Source organism: Dipodomys spectabilis, unplaced genomic scaffold (assembly GCF_019054845.1).
Source record: "Dipodomys spectabilis isolate Male_0828 unplaced genomic scaffold, ASM1905484v1 ptg000032l, whole genome shotgun sequence".
Lineage (NCBI taxonomy): Eukaryota > Metazoa > Chordata > Mammalia > Rodentia > Heteromyidae > Dipodomys > Dipodomys spectabilis.
In genome coordinates, this window is record NW_024870709.1 from 27,198,387 (window position 1) to 27,205,620 (window position 7,234).

Below are 7,234 nucleotides of genomic sequence, written 5' to 3' on the forward strand. Positions count from 1 at the left end.
ACTAGCAGAATAGCTGCCTGATATAATTTATTCTCACTGCAGAGACAGTTTCTTGTTGATGACAGAAACAGAAAAGTAATAAACCCATCTGTGTGTTTGAGTGATAGGACTACTTACAGGAAGCATTAAAGTATTTAGTATTCACAAATGGCAGGTTCATATTACTTGATACCGAATGTCTTCTGACTTTCTACTGGTATAAACACAGTTTGGATAATTGAATCCCAGAAGATGTTATCAAATAGAAGGAAAATTAGAGCGTATTCCCTGACTAGGAATCTGGATGTGATATAAATTTAGAAATGCTAAGAAATGCTAAATATAGACAGGGTGGTCAACTCAATAGGAAACAGTCTTAAAACTGTAAACATTTGGCATTTATTGCACCAAAAATTTAAGAGGGAATGGAAAGAAAATTTCAGCTCAATTTCAGATTAGATCATAGTAGCTTTAAGCATTAGATAAAAATGCTATAACAGGATAAAATAACTGGTATAAAAACTAAACTTCAACATCAGGGAGTTCATTGGCGGCTAAGGGCATGGTTCCCTGTGGGTTGCCAGGGAGTAAGAAGAAGGATGCTCAAGGAGTCATTCAAGAATTCAGGCAATGTCATGTAGTTTACTTACAATCCTCTTGAGCAACAATCAAAAAACAAAAAGTGGCCTTCAAACTATTTAAATATAGCTTTTAAAGAAGGCATGTGCATGCTTTTGAAGGGCTGCTTATAAATAATATGATGAACAAATAACATATATTCTGTTAAAAAATGACAATCAAAGTTCTACATTCCTAGCATCCTCAACTGTAAACTTTGCAACAACCTGGAAAATAATGGAAAATAAACAAAGACCTGGACATCAGTATAAGAGATTTTAAGGGCCAGATCTGAAAAGACAAGCATTTCTTTCAATCACATACCAATTACAATAAATACTTAATATGGTCCCACCTCTGGGAAGGCTTAGTTACAAATGTTGTTTACATTCATGTACAAGAGTAAAAGACATTCAAAATAATTTGTTAAAGAGACAATCAAAATTATTTTTCATTGTTGATAGTTTTGTTAAAATGTAAAAATTATTTGTTATCAAACCTTAAAATGGAATTTTTAAAAACATGTACAACAGAAAGCAGCTAAATAAAATAAATCTATACAATAAATAGTAGAAGGGGTCAAAATTGTCCAGGTTACAAATTATATGTCAGAAAATGATAGTTTCTTAAAGAGTAACATAATTCTAACATATATTGACCTAATTTCTTACCAAAAAAACCCCAAAAAACTCCGAACTATTGAAATATGGAGTGCAATGGACTATTGGAATATGGAGTGCAATGGTTGGCACATCTAAAAAGAAATAAAACATTTTAAAAACATGTAATAAACAGAAGTAAGATTATTCTCTAATTTTCACATATTTTGTTCCAGAATGGTTTGGTAAACTTGTAAAATATACTCTTCTTTTTCATATGACCTATACTGTTAATCTCTAGAAAAAAATCAATTAAATGTTTTTAATAAAATAATCATAAATTTAATTCTAAGTAACCAAATTCACACTGAGAATTGAGCAGGGTTTATTAAACATTCAACAAGGACCAAACATACAGAAAAAATTACAATATATATTGTCATACGTACACTATAGTCTGCTTACTTTTTTTAGTATCAGTCACATTTCCTTGTTCTTTAATGGGAAACATGAGTCCTAATGCTTAAGAAAAGTCTCTTTCCTTCCCTTCTGAGAAGATTTTTTTATGATTTTTCATATTTTATTTCAGCTACTTTTATACATCTTGATTTTTTTCTGAACATTAATGCAGTGGCTAGTCACATGGTTTAGGGAAAGCCAGTATATTATTGAAAGAAATGATCTTTCTCTCTGAAACTGCTTAAAGACGAGTCTTTAAAATAACAGAAAGAGTTGTTTATATTAATCATTACTTCTCTTCTAACTATCATAAATACAGTATGTTTTTCCCCACCTGCAGTAAGAAAATTAAGGAAAGAAATCTACCAGTATCTTTTCAGAAACACTTTCTGTGAATGTCTTCAATGCAGAGGTCTCTACAGAGTCCTTCAGTTGGTTTTACTTATCTCCTTAATTTTAGGCAGGAGAAAATGCTCACCTCAGATGTGCATTGCTATTTGTGATATTTGTGATATATGGATATATAATGTGTGTTTGTGTGTGTGTGTGTGTGTGTGTGTGTGTGTGTGTGTGTGCTGGTATTGTCAGCTTTTCTGCTCTTAGCTGGTAATCTACCATTAAGCCATACCTTCAGTTCCACCTGCGTGCTGGTTAATTGATAATAAATGTCTCCTGTATTTGGAAACTGTCTTTGAAACTTGTTTGTCAAATTTCAGCCTCTTCAGTATTATATACACGAGCCACCCATATCCTGCTAAACTACCTATATTTCTCATCTTTTCTTTATAATTGTTTTTCCTTCAGTTATCAGGAAATCTCATCTTTTCCCTTCACAATACAGTTGTTGGGGGCTTGAGATCATCTCTTGCTGTTGTCAAGATGCTTACTGGATCCAGATGCTTATAAGGGTTTCACACACATCTTTTCTATTCTAACCCAGTTATATTATCTGATTGTCGAGACATGGCTCCACAGCTGGAGCTTCTTCTACTAGAAGCACCACTTCTTCTCCACTTCTTCTACTAGAAGCACCCGGATGAAAATCTCAGAGAAGAAAACCAAAATTACAGAAAGCATGATCCTCTTAAAAGGAACCAATATTCTCTCTCTCAGCCATACGTAGGCAATGGTTCCAAAAACACGTACTGTACCATTCTTTAGTAGAATAGGACTCAAGATGTGCTCGACTTTCTAACCTGAATCTCACGAAGGAGAAACTCTCCGTGGCCACCATCATCTCCTGTGGATTGCAATTTGCCACAATGCAAAAGTGCAGTGTTACTCTGCGAGAGGCCCATGGTCTCCCATGCTGTTCTGCGAATGGTCTCGCAACTATCAGCCCGGACACGTTCCGTGATGTCACACCCCACAACATGGAAACATTTATTACAATTCATATACTCAAGGAATCCGGCAATGTGTTTAAAGAAAGCTTTATAGAAGGATGAGATCTGCCTTTAAGTAAATCAAATAGTGGGGGCAGGGAAAGGACTATGGAGATTTTCTAGAACATTCCTAGCTCTGTGTGAGATTAATAGGTACGAGTAATCTGTGAGTTCAAAAGCTTTGTTACTGTCAATGGTACATATCACACTTGGGGTGGTTTGAAATTGGATTTTTAAGTCATGAAATTCTAGGTTTGTCTCTTCTTACATATTCTAACAATCTGTGCTCTCTTCAGCAGTACACATACTATAAAATTGGAACCATACAGAGAAGATTAGTATGGCCCCTGAGCGAGGATGACACGTAAATTCATGAAGCGTTCCATATTAAGAAAGAAAGAAATAGCAAACTCTATTAAGGCATCTAGTGATTTATTTCTGGTTCTTGTACCTTGCTAATGTCAAAGATATTATGTAGATAAATTCACTATTTCTTTGAACTCTTCTATGATGATGCACATTTTAATTTAACAAACACAGGCAGAACATTATGATGCCTTATTTACTTCAAAGAAATATGGTCAATTGTTTTTTAAAATGGGCTAAATCTCATATAGAAAAATTTAGACATATTTGCATGTTTAAATATAAATTTATAAATATAACTATGAATTTATATATAAATATAAAATATACTACTTATATATTATATAAAATATGTAATAAAATATATAGAGAGAGGGAAGATGGATGGCTCTTCTGGATGTTACTTTTATACATTTAACTCTCTTAAACAAAAATCTACTATGAACATTAAATAACATCTTTTATTAAAGGTAAGACCCTGGAAAAGCCTACAGGAGCAAAGAATGATGAGAAGGGAAAAATGAAGTTATTAAGTAGGTGATCTATTAAAGCCATTATATATTGATACACACACACACACACACACACACACACCATGGTACTGATTCCAACATTTTCTCTCCTTTACTGAATAAAAGACATGGAAAAGATTAATAATTATCCTCAATAGAGAGTGAGAACAAGAAACAGAAGGAATGGAAAATGAAGCAGATTGTACAGACAATAATATTAGAAAAAGACAAGTGAGGGCGGGAGGGTTCTTTGCTTATTTTATTTTTTAAAACTCACAACAAATAAGATATACAAAGATAAACAGAAGAAAGGCAAACATGAATATCCCCTTTGAAGGAGAAAGAACTAAAAGACTTGTGCACAGAGAGAAGTTTAGTTTAGTTTGACAAAAAACACAGCACAACTTTTCAGAAAGAAGCAATATATTGTATCATAAACATTTGTTCCATTTTCATAAATTTATCATTGATACTGAAGTATCTCAATTACTCAGAGGTTTAAAGAAAGATTTAGGTTACAGAGCAACAAACATAAAATCGAACATTTTTAACATCAGCAGAAAGACTACATCCATTAGTAGGTCAAAACCTCTACATTGTTATTTCTTTTTTATAATGAGCGAGTGGACACAAGAGAGATGGTGACCTACTTAGGGCAAATGAGGATAAATTAATAGTTATGGTTAAATTATCACACAGTCAGGGACTTGTACTTAGGTGAAAGAAGTACAAAGTAGAGATTTGGCAAGGGAATGATAAGTTAGTTACTTTATAGATAACTAGCTTTGCCTCTGAATGAAAGCAGAGGATAATTTCAAAATTGTGCACAATAGTGACAAAATGTGAGCCCATAAGTAACAATCAGGACACAGGGTGTCATCATAATGCATTGTATCATTTGAGAGACTGTGTTATATACACCATAAATATATTACAAAATAGGAATTACAGGAATTCAGTGACGTGTTCTATACATATTAAATTTATACATGCATATGTATATGTATCACCTGTACTGATATTACTATTAAAACAAAGAACACAAATTAGTTCTTAGAATCGAAATCTGTACAGAACTCAGAGTCAAAGAAAGTTTTTATCTAACACTATCACTTTCATCAGAGCAGGCAAAGTGTCCCCAGTTTCATTGGCTTAAGGTAAAAGAAGAAGTGCATATCATCTATGGGGAAGTCTCCGGGGCTCAAGGAAACAAAGGGAAATTAGAAGTTTTAAGAATAGAGGTGAAAATAAAGAAGGTGGGGTTGGTGTTGTGATGAGAGGCACAATGTAAAGTAGCTGGAGATAAACAAGAGTTACAGCAAGGAAACAGCAGGAAGAAGACAACTCTTACAGTGTGAGATCAAGTGTGTTTATTTTTGAGCACATGGTTCTGTGTGGAGTCTAAATATGAGAAAGGAAAAGGGAAATGGGAAGGAAGACAGTAATGCAAACAAAGAGAAGATAAGCCAAATAAAAATGAGCTGGAAGTCAACTACAGAATGAAACTAGCTTTCTGATACAGGAGAAGGTACATAATATAGAGATCAGGTATCAGAAAATAGGCCATGTTTGGAAAGCTAAAATTGGAAAAGTATAAAGAAAACAGCTGTGTAGGTCAAACCATAACAGGTCAAGCAGCTCTTGAAGAAGGATCATGGACGGCAAACAGCAGAACTGTAAGGAAGGCACAAAGATAAAATGTATGTATGGTTCTCCAAGGGAAAAAGAAAACAAAATGCTATCCTGCACCTTTTGTATTATATGTCAGTTTGTCTGATTTGGGGAATGGAAGGAGAAGCACAGAAATGATAAGACAAAGGGTGAACTAATTCAGCAGTGATACCCAGTAGACATTATGTTGAAAAAGAACTATACAACTTGGGGGCAGAGTTGATCAGGAGGGAAAAAGTTGAGAGTAAACAAAAGAAGGGGGGACACTGTTCAAAAATAAAGATATTCAATACCTGATTTATGTAGCCGTAATCACCTTCACAACAAAATAAAACCCAAAATAACAGTTCAAGGAAAATTTATAAGAAATAAAGGACAATGGGAGAATGGACTATATTTTCCAGATATTTGCATTGGTGAAAAAATAAACATAAGTATAAAAGTGGGAAATGGTGCATCGCAACTTTCTTCTAGAACTATTAGTAAAACTAAGTTGATTCCCAATGTGGATCTAATAGAATGGGCTGCTTATATCATGCATAGTAATGCCTATTTTTCTTCCTTCCTTCTTTCCTTCCTCCCTTCCTTCCTTCCTTCCTTCCTTCCTTCCTACCTCCCTTTCTTTCTTTCTTTCTTTCTTTCTTTCTTTCTTTCTTTCTTTCTTTCTTTCTTTCTTTCTTTCTTTCTTTCTTTCTTTTCTTGCTTGCTTGCTTGCTTGCTTCCCTCCCTCCTTCCTTCCCTCCCTTCCTTCCTTCCTTCCCTTCCTTCCTTCCTTCCTTCCTTCCTTCCTTATTTCTTTTTTGGTTAGCTGTTGGGGATTGAACTCTGGATATGGGGCCTGACCTTCAGCTCTTCAGCTCAAGGGTAGCAATCTACCACTTGAGCCACAGTGCCACTTCTGGTTTTCTGGTGGTTCATTGAAGATAAGAGTCTCACAGACTTCCCTTCCCAGGCTAGCTTTGAACCATGATCCTCAGATCTCAGACTCCTGAGTAGCTAGGATTACAGGCATGAGCCACCGGCACCCGGCAATACCTATTTTCTTTACCTCACTTTGCTCGTCAAGTTGCAAAAGTGAAATTTTCTATCAGAATAAGTTTTACATAACCTTATAAGACACAAAGATTGGGACGTGATTTAAAACCTAAGTAAAAAAAATGTATGGAATTAAATGATCTATAGAGACAATATTTAACTCTTGCTTAGTATTATATTAATGATTTAATAATGATTTGTTTATGAATTTCTTTTATGTAATTCTGAAAACAAGCTTTATAATTTCTAAAATTTTAAAACATTATTCCAATAGCAGCAATGCAAATCCACAGGTTAGACATGACATTCTCCAGCCCAACACACCCTGTGCAGGTTAATTTATATATCCTGCATCCCATACGCTCCATGCTTTCTTCAACTTTGTCACTGTCACAATGATACTTTCACTATTCCATCACTTATTAGTGACCAAAGTGCTACATGTTCAATTTTCAGAAATGCCATTTGCCTATAGCCATTCATTCTAAGACCAAATTGCTGCAAAACTGACTTGACAAAGTATTAACTCCAACAAAATGCATAACTACTGTTTACACAGTTGAGGACAATTTTCATTTCCTCAAGGAAGTTTTTCAACGTGACGAGATAA

At 34.4% G+C, this 7,234-nt stretch overlaps 1 non-coding gene across 1 annotated transcript; it reads left to right on the plus strand.

The window, feature by feature from the left end:
* The first annotated feature begins 3,323 nt into the window (after positions 1 to 3,323).
* LOC122105712 lies at positions 3,324 to 3,432 on the plus strand. Its single transcript, XR_006147072.1, has one exon. It is a non-coding gene; the product is annotated as a U6 spliceosomal RNA (small nuclear RNA).
* The last annotated feature ends 3,802 nt before the right edge of the window (positions 3,433 to 7,234 follow it).